The following is an 18,159-nucleotide window of genomic DNA, read 5'->3' as shown; positions in this document are numbered from 1 at the left end:
GCATCGGCCATTGCGTTTTGCATAATGATAAGCTATCAATACCGTATTCACATTCGCTTTACCAACATTTTTTTTGTCTATAAAATACGCAAAAATGTGGTATGCTCGTTTGCCTCCTATCCCATAAAAAAGGCATCGCCTGCCTTTTTTGTTTGGGACACTATGTTGGTGGTAGCTAATTTTCACAATATTCCGTTTTATGATATAGAATCTGTTCTGTGAACATAGAACTAAACCTTGAAATTCAAACAAAGTAGGACTGAAAAGGAACTCACCCTTGTTGTTCAAATCATGCCTGGATCTGCAACAAAAAAATAAAGTTGAGTTTCAAGAATTCGACAGAAAAATTATTGTGTTATCGACTTTAAATTAAGAAAGTCAAGAAAGGCTTCTACAAATACTACAAATATCTTCTTAATATTTGTGTGCTATAAGATTTGGGATGGGATGTCATAAAATTGTACTTTATTACCTCCAAGTGACGTATTACGTAACGTTCAATCATGTTCCATTAAAATAATTAAATTGATAAATACCGGTGGCTGAGTATTGTAATTCGAAGCGCAATTTAGTCATTGGCCATTTGCATAATGGATAGTAACTGTTAGAACGCTGAGTGTATTAAGCAGTCGTAGAACAAATATTGTTGTATGTTTTGTTAGATCTAATCCTGGAATATGATGTTTTAGAAAGAACACCCTTTACAATATTTTCCTATGACTTTATGCCATACTTACCGCATGTCAGTGTTATTTGATTATCTTTAAGTTAACCGTGACAAAAGTTGTTTACTTTGCTATAGACAATCAGCAGAATTTTACATACTAAGTAAGTGCGAGTATATTTATTTACTCCTAGTTTCTTGCGCTGCTTCTTCTCAGCACTGAGTTGGCCCATTTTTTGTCCTCGAAGCACAAGTACTAGTTAGTAAAGTTATAGTATATGATACTGGGACGTCTAAACGCACTTTTTAAAGCCTATTTGCAGAAAAATCAATGACTTTATGACTAGACTTTCACCATTTAAAATTTTGATAATTACCAGCAATACACTTAGGCAAATATTTTTGCCTCAGCCTCTGGATCTTTATATTTCAGCTGCCAAATTGGTAAATCTTCTCTTTGGCGATTTTAAAACAGTTTAAAAGGAATTCGGAAGCGTCCCGGGTCGTCGGTTCAAAGGAAGCGTTTATTGGATGGAAGCAATTTGGCGCCTCCGTTTTGAAGACGGAATGTTTGTGCAAATGTGATGGGGATATACTTACTTTAATTAACTTCGAAAGGTATGGATTGTCACCTTTTTGCATGTTTTACAAACTAATAGTGCCTATATACAGGTGTCCCAAAATGACATGTGACATTGATACCCAGAGGAGGTTGAGCTTAAAACGCATAGTCCATGTTAAAAAATAACTAATATCAGTCATATTTCAAAACTCATCCAACTTTTCTATGGACATTAATAACTAAAAGGTCATATCTCAAAACTTATGAAACTTTTTAACATTTAGGCTTGTTTTAGTAGTCCTGGTACCTAAGTACCTATTGTTGGTAGTCACTTGTTATAAATTAATTGCACTCTACTATAAGTATCTATTGTTTCATATTTATGGCAATTTATAATTTGACAGAAGAGGTATAATCGCTTATGTCTTATTATTATTAGTCTAATACGCCCTGTATTAGACTCAAAATTTGCATGATTCATTTTATTTCAGCATTACATTCCGCCACTGCTGTATACATAGGTCTATGAGTAAGTATATTTATTTTACTACTGAAATAAAGTGAAGTACACACTCACGCCGGGTTACAACTGCGATACAAAGGCTTTTACACATCGACGCACAAACATTGTATTCGGAGTTACTGTCGCTCAAATATGCTGCTACAAGACGTATAGCCAATCAAATGTTTTAGCTTCCTCCTATCTCTATTGTCATAGTTGTTTATGGTAAACAAAACGTGAAAGTTAAAGTTCTCTCTATCAAGGCCCGTACCACAGAATAAGTAATAGTACAGGTACAGAAGGATTACTCCGCAAGACGATTTAAATAAATGCGAGTCTTACTACGACGCGATACAGTGGAATTCAGCTCGCACAGCACTACGTACCTACAATTTTATTCACCTACAAGTTTTGTCTCTTTCTATCGCGTGCCTCTGAACTCTTCTTACGCTGTTAGGGTTGCTGTCTAGTGAAAAAATAATTAATCTACTTATTTGTAATGAGGTACGTATGTAGGTAAGTATGCATTCATTATGGAAAACCTTCATAGTAGGTTAGGTTCCTATACTATCCTAAGAATTATTGATTACCTACATGGCCAACATACCTTTCAGCATCTTTGGGAAGCGAAAAAAAAAGATAAATCCGGTAGATTACTTTTCGAATTTAAACACCCGAACGCCGCACAATATTTCTTTCTCTTTATGTTCATTTTTAAATAATACTTCGATCATAGAATTATAATCATACTACAACGCACGCCAGCGTCCTGACGAGCGCGCGCGTGACACTCGACTGATATGATACCCGCCGGCGGGGCGCTTCGCTGTAGGTAATTATCGGATGTACCGCGCGGAGTGAGCCAGGCCTGCCCGTACTGAAAAGCTATTGTGCCATAGATGTTATTCCGTTTTATTGATCAATTCGAATTTACAAGGAACTCTATGCAGGGGATTATGACTCGTAATTCGCTGGTTTTTACCGACCACAGCGATTATTTTCTTTATTACACACAAACATAGTAGTCTAAAATTCTAAGTAAATTAGTTTTGGTGTATGAGCGACTTTGTTATTACTCGAAAACTATTCAATTTCGCTAAACATACATAGGGGTTAAATAGATGTATTAGTGTCCTTTAACACAAAACAGCCGCTGGTACACCCTTCATGGGACACCCTGTATACATATACCTCGCCCGCAAGTAGACGTAAGAGAAAAGATTGCTTTTTCTCAGTTTGTTACGGGAACTAGGTGTATTTACATGATAATAGATTCTGAATTATGCATGGAGTCTCTTTTGGCCCTTAGACCTGATGCAAAAGGGGCTTTCGTACTTTTTTCGTAGTAGCTTTTCCGATTTCAGCAGGGAGAAAAAATAAACGTAATTTTAATACCTAAAACTCATAAAAGTAATTTATTTTTTGCAAGTAGGCGCTTTTTTACACATCCTCGTATTGTTTAACCCTATCAATGCTTTGGGACTTAAATGGGCCAGTGCTATGACCTTAATAGGTATTATGTACTGTTTCTATAGTCGTTGAAGAAAGTATGAATTTGAAGTTTCTTTGAAATTATAGAGACAGACAATCGAGAAAAAAATACAGTCTACACATTAAATTGTATAAAAATTCAACTGAATCCAGAATTAGTAAATAGTAAATAGAAACATCACTAAAAACTTGTAATTCTTTTTTAAGTACAATAGGTATAGATTTTTTGTGAGTTGTTTCGATAAAATTGTTCATATTGTTGTACAGAATTGTACATAATTATCTTTTCTCCTTAACCTTAACCTTTGGGGCACCTGGTAGATAACCATGTCGCGTAGTGGGAAATTAATAAATAATCAACACTAGCGTACACAGATAAAATTACGGTTTATTTACTTTTACAAAAATATGAGGGCGGGGTTCGGATGCCCGACTGTGGGTATGCTTTTGCGGTCCGTGACTTCCCTGGCGAGGGCGACCGAAGGTAGATGGTGGCCGTAGGTGCTGGACGTAGTCGCTGTCAGCTGTAGGCGCCCTGGGTCTTGAGCCGCAGATGGTACGCGTTTGCCTCCGCGTTAGTCCCGAAATTCGATCCCTGGGAATGAACATTCCAGCTTAAGCCACTTCCGGTCTCAACATCCGGAGACTGCAATCATCGTCAAACCAAGCCAAGAAAGTCGAGCCTAAGTAAGTAGGATAGCAGGCGAAGTGGCGATGAATGCAATCAGATCGGAGTTTACAAACACAGCATAATCAAAATGAAGTAAACAATATTATGATTTATTATTAAGTACGCCAAATGCTTTAAATTAACAATTTGTTATGAATAATTACGCCAATAGCGAATAATTACTATCTAATCTCTGCTAAGGGAAATTTATGACATAATAATTAGGGTTTCAACAAAGCTGGATAGCTAGGCACTAACTAATCTCGACTTGTAGTTACATTATCTGCTTAAAACTAAAGCGAAAGAAGAAATACTTGTTCATCACTTACCCTATCGGGGATGTATTCACTACACAGTTTTATCGTACTTATTTATGAAATATGGCGTAATAACTTGTACTTGCAGAAATTTGTACTTTGCAATCTGTATTTATTGCATTTGCACTAAATATTATAAGTTATTTGAAATGTAATCGGCGCGGCGGCGATAGGCAGGTACGCGGCCGTACTTTTCAAGTTGGTTTGTCGAAATGAAGCCGGGGAGACGTGCCCTGGCCGACGATTTTTAAAGGTCCAACGGCTTTAGGCGCCGCCCATTAAAATCATACGATGTTTTTGACCAATGCCCAGACGCAAAGGATTGAAGTGAAAGCTGCTTAGGGTCCCGCGCGACCGATAAACGAACCATTAGCAAGGTCACTGTAATATTGATCTATTTTATTTTAAGCTAGTTTTAAGTGATTTATGTAATTATTTGTTTTGTAAATGTTATTTATTTAGTGATAAGAATAAAATCTTGTTTACAGTTTTTTGTTGTTTTATGTATTTGATAGTTTTAGTTATTTTTGTTCATTATTACGTTAATTTAACTATACTTTATTTGTACAAGAATCATCAAATGTAATTATGTGACGTATAACGTTACATTACCCCCCCGCGTCACCAAGGATTTTTTTTTTATAAAAAAAAAAATCCGCATAAAAGTAATAAGTCAATGCTTGTATTAATCCTTTCATAAAATTGCTCTCATACGTCACGCTTTCATTATGGCAACATTATTCTTTAATATAATGAATAATGACGCATTCTTACATAAATAGGTTCCTGCTATACATTGAACTGGTAACCCATACAAACTAATAATACTTAAGATGTTCTTTTTTTTTACGAGGTAAAGTCATTATAATAAACATTAATTAACGACAAAAAAAAATTTTTATTTATTTAGGCCAACTAATTTTAAATCCTTAATGTGCCAAGTGCCCAAATCTTTACCTGACATATCCTCTAGGACATACACCAAAGGCGATTTTTTATGAGTCACACGACATTTAATGAATTTTGGTGCTAACTTTTTACTAAAATATTTGTCTTTGTCACTTAATACGTAAGCGCGCTTCATAACAATATCTCCCACATTAAACTCTGCTGGCTTTCGACGCAGATTATAGTGTGAAGTATTTTTTTCGTGAGCATGCCATAACTTTTTCTGTACGTCATTAAAAATACTAGAAAGGCAGCCTAAGTTTTCGGCATAAATATCCCGAGGTAAAAATAAGATTTCGTTGCCTAATTCTGAGTCTGTATAGTGGGTACCGCAGGTGACAAGTTCCCTACCATAGACTAAGAATGATGGCGTGAAACCAGTAGCCTCGTTTACCGAGTTATTTATCGCAAATTGAACCTTTGGAATAAAAACGTCCCAAGTTCTGTGATCATTTTCGACAAATGTTGATATGCAAGTGATAATAGTTCTATTGTAACGTTCAACTGTGTTAGCTTGTGGTGTATATTTCGGCGTAAAATAAATGTTGGGTATGTTATATTTTTTAAATAACACAGCTGTGTCACGGCTAATAAATTGTGAACCATTATCGACAATTATAGTTTGAGGAATTCCGTGGACAAGGAAAACGGAATCCTCTAAAATTTTTATAATTACATCTGACGTTGCTTTTCTAATTGGATAAATCAGACAAAATTTTGAAAAACATCAGGTCACAACTAAAATGTAACTATTTTGTTTTCGACTAACAGGCAGAGGGCCCATGAGGTCAATTGAGACCATTTGAAAAGGACGAGAGCATTGTTTTGGACGACCCATGACTCCAAGTATTTGATGATTAGAAGTTTTATATTCAAGACATTTTTGACAAGAACCAACAAACTGAACTACATCACTGTGCATTCCTGGCCAAAAGTAACGCAACATGAGGCGATGGTAAGTTTTAAATATGCCCAAATGTGCAGCTGTTGGTTGCGAGTGATTTTCTAAAATAACATTTTCACGTAATTCGGAAGGAACTACGATCTTCCACGAAAATTCATTTTGCAATTTACATTTAACTTTAGTCAACCTATACAAAATGTCGTTTTTAATTAAATAATTTGGAAAATCTTGTGGTCTGTTAAGGCAACCGTTAAAAATTGTTTTGTACCACTCGTCTTTAGTGTCCTTTATATCGGAGGAGGAGATAGCACTAACTGGCACAGACCGCGATAGGGCGTCGGGTATAACGTTGTCTACACCACGACGATGTTTAATGTCGAAGTTAAAAGATGACAACCGTACTCCCCAACGAGCTAAGCGACCAGTAGGATTACTCAGAGAGAGGAACCACTTTAAGGCGCTGTGATCTGTATAGACAGTGAAAGTTTTGCCGTTCTCTAAATAACACCGCCAGTGCTCTAGAGCAGTTACCACAGCTAAAGTTTCGCGCTCAGTTATGCTGTAATTTTTCTCAGCCGCAGATAAAGACTTACTCATATAAGCGATAGGATGCTCCTTACCGTCTTTTGTTTGTGTGAGCATAGCGCCTACCCCATAGTTACTCGCATCCGTGTGTACCTCGAAAGGCTGAGCATAATCAGGACACGTTAGAACAGGAGCAGAACCGGAGTCCACTTAAATGGAGGTGTGCCTTTTTTATTAGAAGTCAATTTATTTAAAGGGCCAGCAATTGTACTAAAATTTGGTACGAAGCGACGGTACCATGTTGCTGTGCCAAGAAAACGTTTAAGGTCCTTTCGGCTAGTAGGTGTTGGATAGTTTAATATAGCCTCGACCTTCTCGGGATCTGTGCGCAGTCCACGACTATCGACGACATAACCCAGATATTTAAGTTGGCTACGGAAAAACTTGCATTTTTCTAAATTCACGGTGAGATTAGCTTGTTTTAATTTATCTAAGACCTTTAACAAGAGTGTCACGTGACTATTATAGTCATTGCTTACAATTATTATGTCATCCAAATATGCGAAGACATTAAGGCCAAACTCACCGAACAAAAGATCTACTAAACGCTGTTGAGTCGCGGGTGCGTTAGTTAAACCGAACGCGGTTCTTTTAAACCTGAGTGTACCTCTACCCGGAACATAAAATGCAGTCTTATCACGATCCTCGAGAGCTATATTAATCTGCCAAAAAGATTTGGATAAATCGATACTGCTAAGATAGCGAGCGTCTCTAAGGTTATCCAAGATCTCAGAAATGTATGGCAAATTATAAGCATCACGCTTGGTAACTGAGTTGAGCTTGCGACTATCGAGGCAAAACCTCGGCTGACCATTCTTTTTTGTTACTAAAAGGACTGGGGAAGACCAGGCACTTTCACAAGGCTCAACCACGTCAAGAGCCAACATCTCATCGACCTGCTCAACCAGGATTCGTTGTTTCTCCGGAGACATGCGGTAGTAACGTTGCCGGATTGGTTGAGCATCACCGGTATCAATTCGATGGGTAATCAAAGAAGTTTGTCCTAGACCCCTACGTTCAAATGAAATGTCTTTGAATTGATCTATGATGTTATCCGCTATAAGTTTTTCAGACTCACATAAATTGTCATAGCCGTGAATTAGAGTTTCATTAGTAGTATCGTCATCGTCGCCGACTGTACCGAACGAGATGCTACCCAAATACTTAGGACATATTTGAAACTTTCGCCAAAAGTCAACACCCAAAATAAGAGAGGTTTCTATTTGTGGCACAACTACAGCGTCAATAATGTGAAACTGGTTCTCAAAATGTACAGGAATATTAATGTGACCTATGCTTTGTAAAGACTGACCACCTGCAGCTGTAACAAGAATACAGGTATCAGTAAGCAGTTTAAGACCGTTGTTCTCTAATAAAACATGAGAGTTGTCACCCAAAATGGTTACTGCGGAACCTGAGTCAAGTAGACCAGTAAAAGAAATATTATTTATATTGACTGTGACAAAAGGTCTCGTATCATTAACTGGTTTGCTGCGAATTGTAGCAGTTTTATATGAACTGAAAAATAATTTGAGTGTTTGAAGCCAGTTTTCCCAATCAGTTTTATCAAAATTACTTTTTGTACTACTACAATTCAGCCCATTCAGTTTTTTGAAGCTGAAGGCTCGATTTTGTTACAATCTGGACATTGAGGTTTCTTGACATTCGGTCTGCCACATTTAAAACAAAATATATTGTTTTTATTTTCAGTACATTGACTGATATGGTGAGTGTTCACACGACACCTAGGACAATAAGGAACCTTAGGAGACTCGATTGCATGTACATAACTTTGATTTGAATTGTTTTTATTATTAGTGTAATTATTTGTATAGGTTTTATTTTGATTATAATTTGTGTTGTTTATAGGTTTATTAAATTTTGAGTAACTATTGGGATTATTTTGTGTTTTGTAATTAAATCGGTTTTTATTATATGCGAACTCAGGAGCTAAGGTGTTTGATGTTGCAACACTAGGCTCGCGGAAATTAGCGAGACGTGCTTGGATAGCTTCATAGTTACGACAAAGCGATTGTAACGATTCGAGGGTCCTGATTTCATAAGCTGATGCCAAAGTGCTAGCGTAACAAGGTCTAATATTATGGAGGATTATTTCTAATTTGTCTTCTTCCGACAGAGTTTTCGAAAGACGCGAAAACAATCCGGACATGATCGACAAATAAATCGTGATGTTTTCCGATTCGCCTTGTGTTCTGTTACGAATTTCTGACAGCAGTCTGTAATCAAAGTCAGACTGGTCAAAATCTTGTCTCAACAGGGTAATTAGCTCGCTCCAATTAGACACACGATCCCTAACACTTCTAAACCAATGAAGTGCGTCTCCGGTGAAAATTTCAGTGGCATAAGACATGGCCTTAGTATCAGAGATACTCCTAGCGACGCAAAATTCAGTAAGACGTTGAATGAACGCTCGTACGCAAGACTTACCGTCATATTTAAGCCTACCTAAGTCTACTGCTCCTCCACGATCACAAGTGACAGAAATATTTAGAGGTGGGGCAGCAGAGGTAGTCGGACATTCTGAATTGCTTGTTGGTATTAAAGGATCGGTAACCGTATCTGTATTACTTTTTAAAATATCTTTATACTTTTTAAATTCAGACACGCAAAATTCAAATTGTTCGTCCGTATCTTTATTGCTAATGATTCGGTTTATGCGGTGGTACAAATGGTTTAGATAGTTTTGTGTACGTAACAAAGTGTTCCTATCTAAATTTGATTTTAGATTGTTTTTAACCTTGTTGAGAGTCTCTTCAACACCTTTTATATCGTCAGCAGGCTCCAAGGGACTATCTAAAATGTCCTCAGAAGGAAATATCGGTCCTAATTTTGCAATTTGTTTGCGAAAATCAAAAACAGTAGCAGCAGGAGTAGAACCTCTTATGAGAACTTCATACTCTAGTTCCGATTTTTGCAATGATAAAAATTTAACTTGATGACTCATTTTAAAAATTACTTAAATTATGCGGAACCTTCAAAAATAATTATGTAAAACCAAATTAATTCGACAAAAATTCAAACCACGGCTCAAAAAATATGTACGGAACCTTTAAAAATTATTAAAATTGTTTTGAGATATTATATTATGTAATAGGTTAAGTGATGAACCAGTACTTCGTAGCGTCTATTCTAAATAGAAAATAAAATAACTCCGACTGTTACAAAGCTTAATTAATAGATATTAAAAAAAAAGCGTTAATATAAAGGTAACAGCACACCAAAATAGGCAACAAAAAAAAAAACAAACCAAAAAAACAAGAAGGAATTTACACAAAAGAAAGCACACAACACACAGCTACTTACTACGAAAGCAAACCCATCAGTCCATAAAAAAACCAAGTTGAGGCGCCAGTGTCGCGTAGTGGGAAATTAATAAATAATTATAATCAACACTAGCGTACACAGATAAAATTACGGTTTATTTACTTTTACAAAAATATGAGGGCGGGGTTCGGATGCCCGACTGTGGGTATGCTTTCGCGGTCCGTGACTTCCCTGGCGAGGGCGACCGAAGGTAGATGGTGGCCGTAGGTGCTGGACGTAGTCGCTGTCAGCTGTAGGCGCCCTGGGTCTTGAGCCGCAGATGGTACGCGTTTGCCTCCGCGTTAGTCCCGAAATTCGATCCCTGGGAATGAACATTCCAGCTTAAGCCACTTCCGGTCTCAACATCCGGAGACTGCAATCATCGTCAAACCAAGCCAAGAAAGTCGAGCCTAAGTAAGTAGGATAGCAGGCGAAGTGGCGATGAATGCAATCAGATCGGAGTTTACAAACACAGCATAATCAAAATGAAGTAAACAATATTATGATTTATTATTAAGTACGCCAAATGCTTTAAATTAACAATTTGTTATGAATAATTACGCCAATAGCGAATAATTACTATCTAATCTCTGCTAAGGGAAATTTATGACATAATAATTAGGGTTTCAACAAAGCTGGATAGCTAGGCACTAACTAATCTCGACTTGTAGTTACATTATCTGCTTAAAACTAAAGCGAAAGAAGAAATACTTGTTCATCACTTACCCTATCGGGGATGTATTCACTACACAGTTTTATCGTACTTATTTATGAAATATGGCGTAATAACTTGTACTTGCAGAAATTTGTACTTTGCAATCTGTATTTATTGCATTTGCACTAAATATTATAAGTTATTTGAAATGTAATCGGCGCGGCGGCGATAGGCAGGTACGCGGCCGTACTTTTCAAGTTGGTTTGTCGAAATGAAGCCGGGGAGACGTGCCCTGGCCGACGATTTTTAAAGGTCCAACGGCTTTAGGCGCCGCCCATTAAAATCATACGATGTTTTTGACCAATGCCCAGACGCAAAGGATTGAAGAGAAAGCTGCTTAGGGTCCCGCGCGACCGATAAACGAACCATTAGCAAGGTCACTGTAATATTGATCTATTTTATTTTAAGCTAGTTTTAAGTGATTTATGTAATTATTTGTTTTGTAAATGTTATTTATTTAGTGATAAGAATAAAATCTTGTTTACAGTTTTTTGTTGTTTTGTGTATTTGATAGTTTTAGTTATTTTTGTTCATTATTACGTTAATTTAACTATACTTTATTTGTACAAGAATCATCAAATGTAATTATGTGACGTATAACGTTACAACCAGAGATCACGAAACGTAAAAAATAGTAACCTACTCAGTTAAAAATTTTGGGCAACTTTTACGTGTTTAAAAATATCAGGCATTGATTGGTCTTCACCCCTTTTAACTCGTTCCGTAAAGTTAAAGCGTTAAACAAAAGAATAACAGTAATTATTTTAATGCGTCAAAGTCAAACGACGTTTAATATAAATGCTTCGAGCGGAAGGAGAACTCCAAAGTTTCGGTGAAGTTTTCTCTCGACGCGTTTCGAATTTGTTTGCAATCCCTCGTTGAATGTGAGTCATATATTAAACGCGATAGGTTTCTTATGAGTATTCGTTTTTTATGAGTTCTGAATTTCAGTATGTAGGGTCCGAATGGATATCTAAAGGAAATGTATTTGAATTCCAATTTACTTGCATTATTTCCCTCTATGTGCATTGTGCATTGGTCCAAAATCCCGGTTTACATTTATTAATATTACCTTAGGGAACAATACTACTTCTCGTGGGAGAGCCATGCTTCGGCACGAATGGGCCGGCTCGACCGGAGTGATACCACGGCCTCACAGAAAACCGGCGTGAAGCAGCACTTGTGTTGTGTTTCGCCGAGTGAGTGAGGGTACCGGAGGCCCATAAAAAATAAGTAGACCACGTCAAAGAGGGTTGCACTAAAATAATTTTTAAAACACATTATTACTCAAACTTAATATGCACAGGTTGGTATCATAGAATACAAATTCATAGCCTCATTGCAGTACACAAAAAGGATCTTAGATACGTACAAAGGCGTTGTTTAGAAAATTGCATCAATGCAAGTGTGTTCCGAGGACGTACGTACAGTTTCAAAGAACGTAATGGAATGGAGAGACTAAAAATAGATCATTGTGAACTCTTTTGAATATTGCTCGGGGCAAGTAGGTATTCATTGGTCCGTGTGGGAGGGCTTCTGTTGTGAGATACGTCCATTTCAACCTCTATTTCAAATACGCGATAGTTATTTGAAAATTTGAAATACTTTTTAGGTCATAAAGTAAGGCTACTCCAATTCAAAGGATCCTTTTAACAGAGGTAGAGTTTTCATCAAAAGCGCTCACTAGTGAGCGCGTCAAAAAATGACATTAAATGTATGACGAATTGTACAGCGCCTCTAGCGCGAAACGTTCAAAAACTAAAAATTTTATACATTTTTAAACGCGCTCACTAGTCACTTGCTATGGCATTTTCAGCTTTTTCTTTTTCTTCTTCATCCATGCCTGGGGTTTCCATATAATCAGTTTTCACTGGTCCAGGAATTACGGAATTTTAAAACACACCCTCATAGGATATACGAACGACAGCCCCCTAAAGTAACACAGGTTACACAGGCAGACGTCGAATGAACGATTTTTTTTTTATATGGTTATTAAAGTCTAGATTCGCTATCTCTACATTTTAATGTCCATCAAGTCCAACAAAGGGACTTTTTTTTAAGGAAATCGTCGGTCTATCAGGTACTAAAACCAGGTCCGCCATGAAATTTCCTATCTTATAGAAACTTTTTGTTCCTAGCCTCGAAAAGACAGTTAAAAATTGACCAGATAGCATCTATCAAAGCAAGGCAATACCATGACATGCTTTGAAAGAGCCCTCGGCCCTATCTGATGTACAGACAGCACATAAGACTATACATTTTTGCTACAAAATAGCTCCTATTTCAACTACGTAAGACACCACAGTGCTTATCTTGATGTTGTGTACAACCGGAACGACGAACGACAAAGGGAACCTTCAGACCCGACGTCATTTCAGACGCGGGTTTTCAAAAAGCCCTATGTACAGTTAGGCACAATTTCTGGCAGATACAGTTATTAGATTCTAACGTGCTATTCTCCTTTAACCTTTTCGGGAAGCGGCAAAAAGACAAACGCTAGTTCTCGATCAAAATCAAAATTCTTCACGGTGGGCCGAAACAAACACATTTACAAAAATGAGGTAGCTCATTTCTGTATGATATTTCTTTTGTAAGATATAAATCTCTTGGACTAACACATGAATGATGTTATGCCACTCTTTTGGGTCCCCTCCCTATAATAAATATTGATGACGGTTCATTTTCCGATCATTGTTGTGTATTCTACCTGTTATTCTATTGACTTATTGGCCTACATATTTTTAGCTACCTTTATTTGTTTCTTACAAATAAACTGGAGAAGCCAATAATAGAGTAAACAGGATTTTGATTGAAAATTGTGGTCCTTGTGTGTGCTCCGTCGCCTCATTTTGAGGTTTCCAATATCTTCTTCCAGGAAATAGTATAAGTACTTATTGAAGAATTGAAACCATAGTAACCCATTTCTTCATCCATTATTTGGCCACAGCTCACCAAACTTAGTTCGACATCTTATTTCAAGTTATAAGAAGTGACATTAAGTGATACTTACTCGTACTCATAATGATACATGGGTCTCATGAACATACAATTTGTTTCAGTTTTTGCCAGCTTTATTGCATGAGCAGTCATTATTCTGAAAATTTCTGAGGAAGCAGTAAAAGAAGCAATGGCAGAAAAGAAATAAAATATGATAATAAGAGAACGTGTTTAAAGACATCGCAATAGTCGGTAACGAGCCTCTTACTGCCGATGTGAACAAAGATAATTATGTCGAAAGTCTCTTCAACAACACTTGGACACATTTTTGACAACTTGACATGAAAAATTCTTGTTTAACACCGAAGAACAGGCGATGACGACTGTTGTAACTTTATAGCTATAAACTAAAGCAGAGGAGAATGTAGAAATCAAAAATTATAGAGGAAAGGAGGCAAGTTTTTAATAAACCACACCAAGAATCGACAACAGTTCTTCAATCCCTAATTTATTACTTAACTTTTTCACTACTTACTGGGTAAGAGAGTAAGAGTCGCTGAACTCACTCATAATTACTGGATGACGTTCGTGACTGAAAACTTTGTTATCATAATCTTCTTTTTAATTATCTGGCGGTGTGTTTCATATTTGATACAAAATTAGTACTTAACTATGTACAGTATAGGTACATTATATTTGATAACGTTTGATCAGGCTATGGCATAAGGTAATTCAATATTAACATTTTGGCATTCTATCAAGTTGTAACAGAAGCGATTTTGCAATCAAAATTACTAGTCAGATGTGTTGCTGACTGTACACGGACAATAATGTTTTGTTATCAAACAGACAGGACAGGTGTTTGACATTATCGGTAATGATGTGCTTGTAGTTTGTACCTACGTCGATTATGTTGTTATTATTGAGATAGTATCTACTGTAGACACGAATATATTAAATGTAGATAGAAGTGTAAGTTTGGATAAACAAACGTACACTTTCCGGACGTCTGATAAATTTATTATGTTCTATACATAGGTACTATGTACTTACGTCATTATTATATTCATAGCTGGGCATTAACTCGTTAATCCGTTAATCGTTAATTAACGAAGTTAACATTTCTATTAACGGATTAACTTTTAAGTTAACTTTAAAAAATGTTAACGGACTCGTTAACTTCCGTTAAAATATCCTAAATCCGTTAATCGTTAATCCAGTACCTACTATTTACCAAAAAGATACTGCAGGCACGCTGAAAACGCGTTCTGACAAGTACGTTTGTGCTTCCAGAACTTCCAGAACCCAAAACAACAGTTTTTGTAACCAGATCACCAACGCAACGATATAAAAAATGCATTATTTTTTAAATTTATTTACAAGTGAATTTATATGACCAGTTCTCCTCCATCAACCGATTGAGCTGTTTGGTATACTTATATAAGTACGATGACAATGCAATGTTATGGTACCATTGGGCTGGTCTGATGATGGAGTCAGGAGGTGGCCATAGAAACTCCTAAATGAAACGGCGGAATCACATCGAATTTGGGTTCTTTGGATTTGTCTTTTTGAGCACTTTAGTACTAGATGATGTCCAGGGTCCTGATGATGGAGTCAGGAGGTGGCCATAGGAATTCCTAAACGAAACGGTGGCAACTTATCGAGTTTGGGTTTGTTGGATTTGTCTTTTCGAGCATTTTGGTGCTAAATTGTATTGTAATTATACCAAGGCTCTGAGATTGAGATACAACTAAAAAGTGTATATAGCCTGACCAGGAACATAAAAACCCTCGCCATATTGCGGAAAACTAATGGTACTAATTTCTTTTAATGGCAACAGTAACTGAAAACTTCATTGACATGTCACCTTGCATGTCAGTCTATTGCTGTCAAAGTGTAAACAAACTTTATTTTAAATGTGTGCAATTGATTTTGTGAATTAATTTGCTGAAATATTTTTATAGTCGTGAAAGAAAAGTGGTTCACAATGTGTTAATGTATTTGTCGAAGAGAAATACTAAGGGTTCGGACAATATTTTCATTGAATAATGTTTCCGACAAAGGTTGTCAAATTGACTGACATGTTTATCGTATAGTACAGTCCACTATGAAAATTAGCTGTAGTTTGTTTCAACTACCTATTTTAAAGGTTTTTGTCACTTTCTAAGTTTTGAATTTATGGAATTGGGAAAGAAGTACCGAGTTTGAAGCGTTCATGAGCAGACATTGCTGTTGAATATTCAAGTTCTGAATTTGATTATTGATGAATAATAAAATAAATCCTACTATCTCGATAGATGGTTTCATTTAATTTATTTAAACCAGGTTACCTTTAATAATATTTTTTCGTTAATTTATGAAAATATCAAATTAGCCCGTAATCCTGAATCCTGGTACATAAATTTAGCCTATTAATTTAACACAGGTACGACTGTACTCAGTGTTGCACTATCAAATGCAATTTAGGCGCCTCTATGCCAGGGTTTTTATGTTCCTGGTCGGGCTATAATTATAATAATAAAAAAATATTTTTAAAACAAGACTTTATTCTGAAATGCAGTTGTACTAAAACGAAAAAAATAATTGTACTTATGCAAGGTTCAAATAATTTCGAAAGCTTGTAGCGCAAACATAAAAGAGGAATAAATTCAATGCGCCATACAAGCTTTCGAAATTACTTATTTGAACCTTGCATACAATATTTTTTTCGTTTTATTATCACGTGTTAACGGATTAACGATTAACGTTAACTTGCGTTAAATCTTCCGAAATGTAACGTTTTAACGTTTAACGAAGTTAATTTTTTTAGTAACGGTTTAACGATTAACGAAGTTAACTATTTGATTAACGGTGCCCAGCTATGATTATATTCATATGTAGTATGTAACATACGTTAGAGGGAAAACGATAAAAACAATAATAAATAGATAAGTAGCAGTATAATTAGCTTCAAGACATGTCGACTAATTGTTTAGGAGGATAATTCCTCATGAATTATAAGAAACGAACCCATTGAAATTGCATGTTCACAAATACATACATACATACATATTTACACAAGACATTAACTCTACGAAGAGTTTTTTCTAGCTAAACAATAATATAAACAAAAGATCGTTATTAGGATATTATTTGGTATCTGCTGCAGACAGGAACAACCATGTTTAATTTACCATAGGAAAATGGAGATTTTGGACTACGGTCCCCACTTTGTGTAAAAAATAAATGCTAAGGAAGAGTTGAGTAGTATTCCATTTCATACACAAACCGAATGGTATAGCATATGTAAAGCACATTTAAGTTCCTTCGTTTGTCTTAGTTTTAAAGCAAAAAACATTGAAAGACTTTAGAGTTTATCTCATTTAAAAACAGCATTCGACTCGGCTAACTTCATCTATTCCCTCAACGCTAATCAAGAATCTCTTTTACAAAGTTTTCTTTGCTGTTTTAGGCAGAGTTGCGAGTGTTTTCCTCTTCTTATTCCCAGAGCCATAGAGTTCAGTATCGTGGTGATATAAGTTACGTGGGCGAATCAAGGATTGCCAAGCACGCCTCTGGCTTCAGAATGTTGTTTTCAATCAGAACTGAAACCGTTTTTTTATTTGTTTCGCCGCAAGCATTGAAATTGTTATCCGTTGTTTTTCTTTGTAGTTTAATTAGTCATAAAAAATATTTTTCCGTTTATTTATACAACCTATTTATGTAATAAGTTTTCCTTAATTTATTTAGGTGTAAGTAGAGACTCTTTTAAGTAAAATGTAGAGTTTTTTTTATAATTTCACAAGAAGGGCACCTGTGGAATAGAAAACATATGGCATGGCGGCTGAAATCAAGGATCGGCAAATGCACAGTCACAATAAGGATGATCAATAAGTCACCTATTAAAATTAGAGACGTACGATGCTCTACAAGTCCATCAAACCCCAAGCGGTCGCAAAGACCGCCTAACAATATGAGTTGATTTCTAATTATTGTGTCCCGTTCGCGGGGTTTTGAAGGGATATTCGGTATTGATTCAAATAGTGAGTAAGGTGATGATAAAGAACCCTCGGCTTTGCTTTATAAATGCCATATTTAATTTGAACTTTGAGCGCTGTAAAATTTGTTGTTTTCCTCGTATTTATTTTGGAGCGTCATCCTTCGGGTAAGTATATCCTGACGGCTTAGAAGTCCACTGAGCTGAAGTTTATTCAATTAACTGCTTGGTTAGCCTCCACCTCGGGACGGTGTTCGGGGGAGCGTGTGCTTAAACCAACCAATACCATGTATAGCATATCAGTATCAGCACTCTCTGAGGCAGCAGAAGCCGTGACAAATGACGTTAGATTTCCATAAAACAATTGGTTGTGCGTATGAGAACAATTTCAATAAAAGGTAACCCAATATACTTTATTTATATCCAATTACTTACCTACTGGGAAGCCTCCGCACAAATATTGTACAAAACTTTTTGTTAATTAACAATTTTTAATTTAATATACCTACAGCCAATGTGCGATGTTTAATCATAATAACTAGGTGATTGTATAATTTCATT

At 36.2% G+C, this 18,159-nt stretch overlaps 1 protein-coding gene and 1 long non-coding RNA gene across 2 annotated transcripts in view; both read right to left on the bottom strand.

Moving 5' to 3' along the window:
- LOC135078634 (probable G-protein coupled receptor CG31760) overlaps positions 1–18,159 on the bottom strand; it is an 86,329-nt gene that overhangs the window by 62,838 nt on the left and 5,332 nt on the right. Inside the window, exon 2 of the mRNA XM_063973162.1 lies at positions 276–301. The gene's annotated coding sequence lies outside the window, so the exon portion shown is untranslated. The remainder of the gene's footprint in view (positions 1–275; positions 302–18,159) is intronic.
- On the bottom strand, positions 3,646–11,152 carry LOC135078457 (uncharacterized). The gene is made up of 3 exons (XR_010258617.1): positions 10,694–11,152; positions 10,091–10,289; positions 3,646–3,814 (listed from the first exon to the last, which is right to left on the bottom strand). It is a non-coding gene; the product is annotated as an uncharacterized LOC135078457 (long non-coding RNA).

This window comes from Ostrinia nubilalis, chromosome 15, assembly GCF_963855985.1.
Source record: "Ostrinia nubilalis chromosome 15, ilOstNubi1.1, whole genome shotgun sequence".
Lineage (NCBI taxonomy): Eukaryota > Metazoa > Arthropoda > Insecta > Lepidoptera > Crambidae > Ostrinia > Ostrinia nubilalis.
The sequence above is the reverse complement of the archived record's forward strand: the minus strand, read 5'-3'. Positions and strand labels throughout refer to the sequence as shown.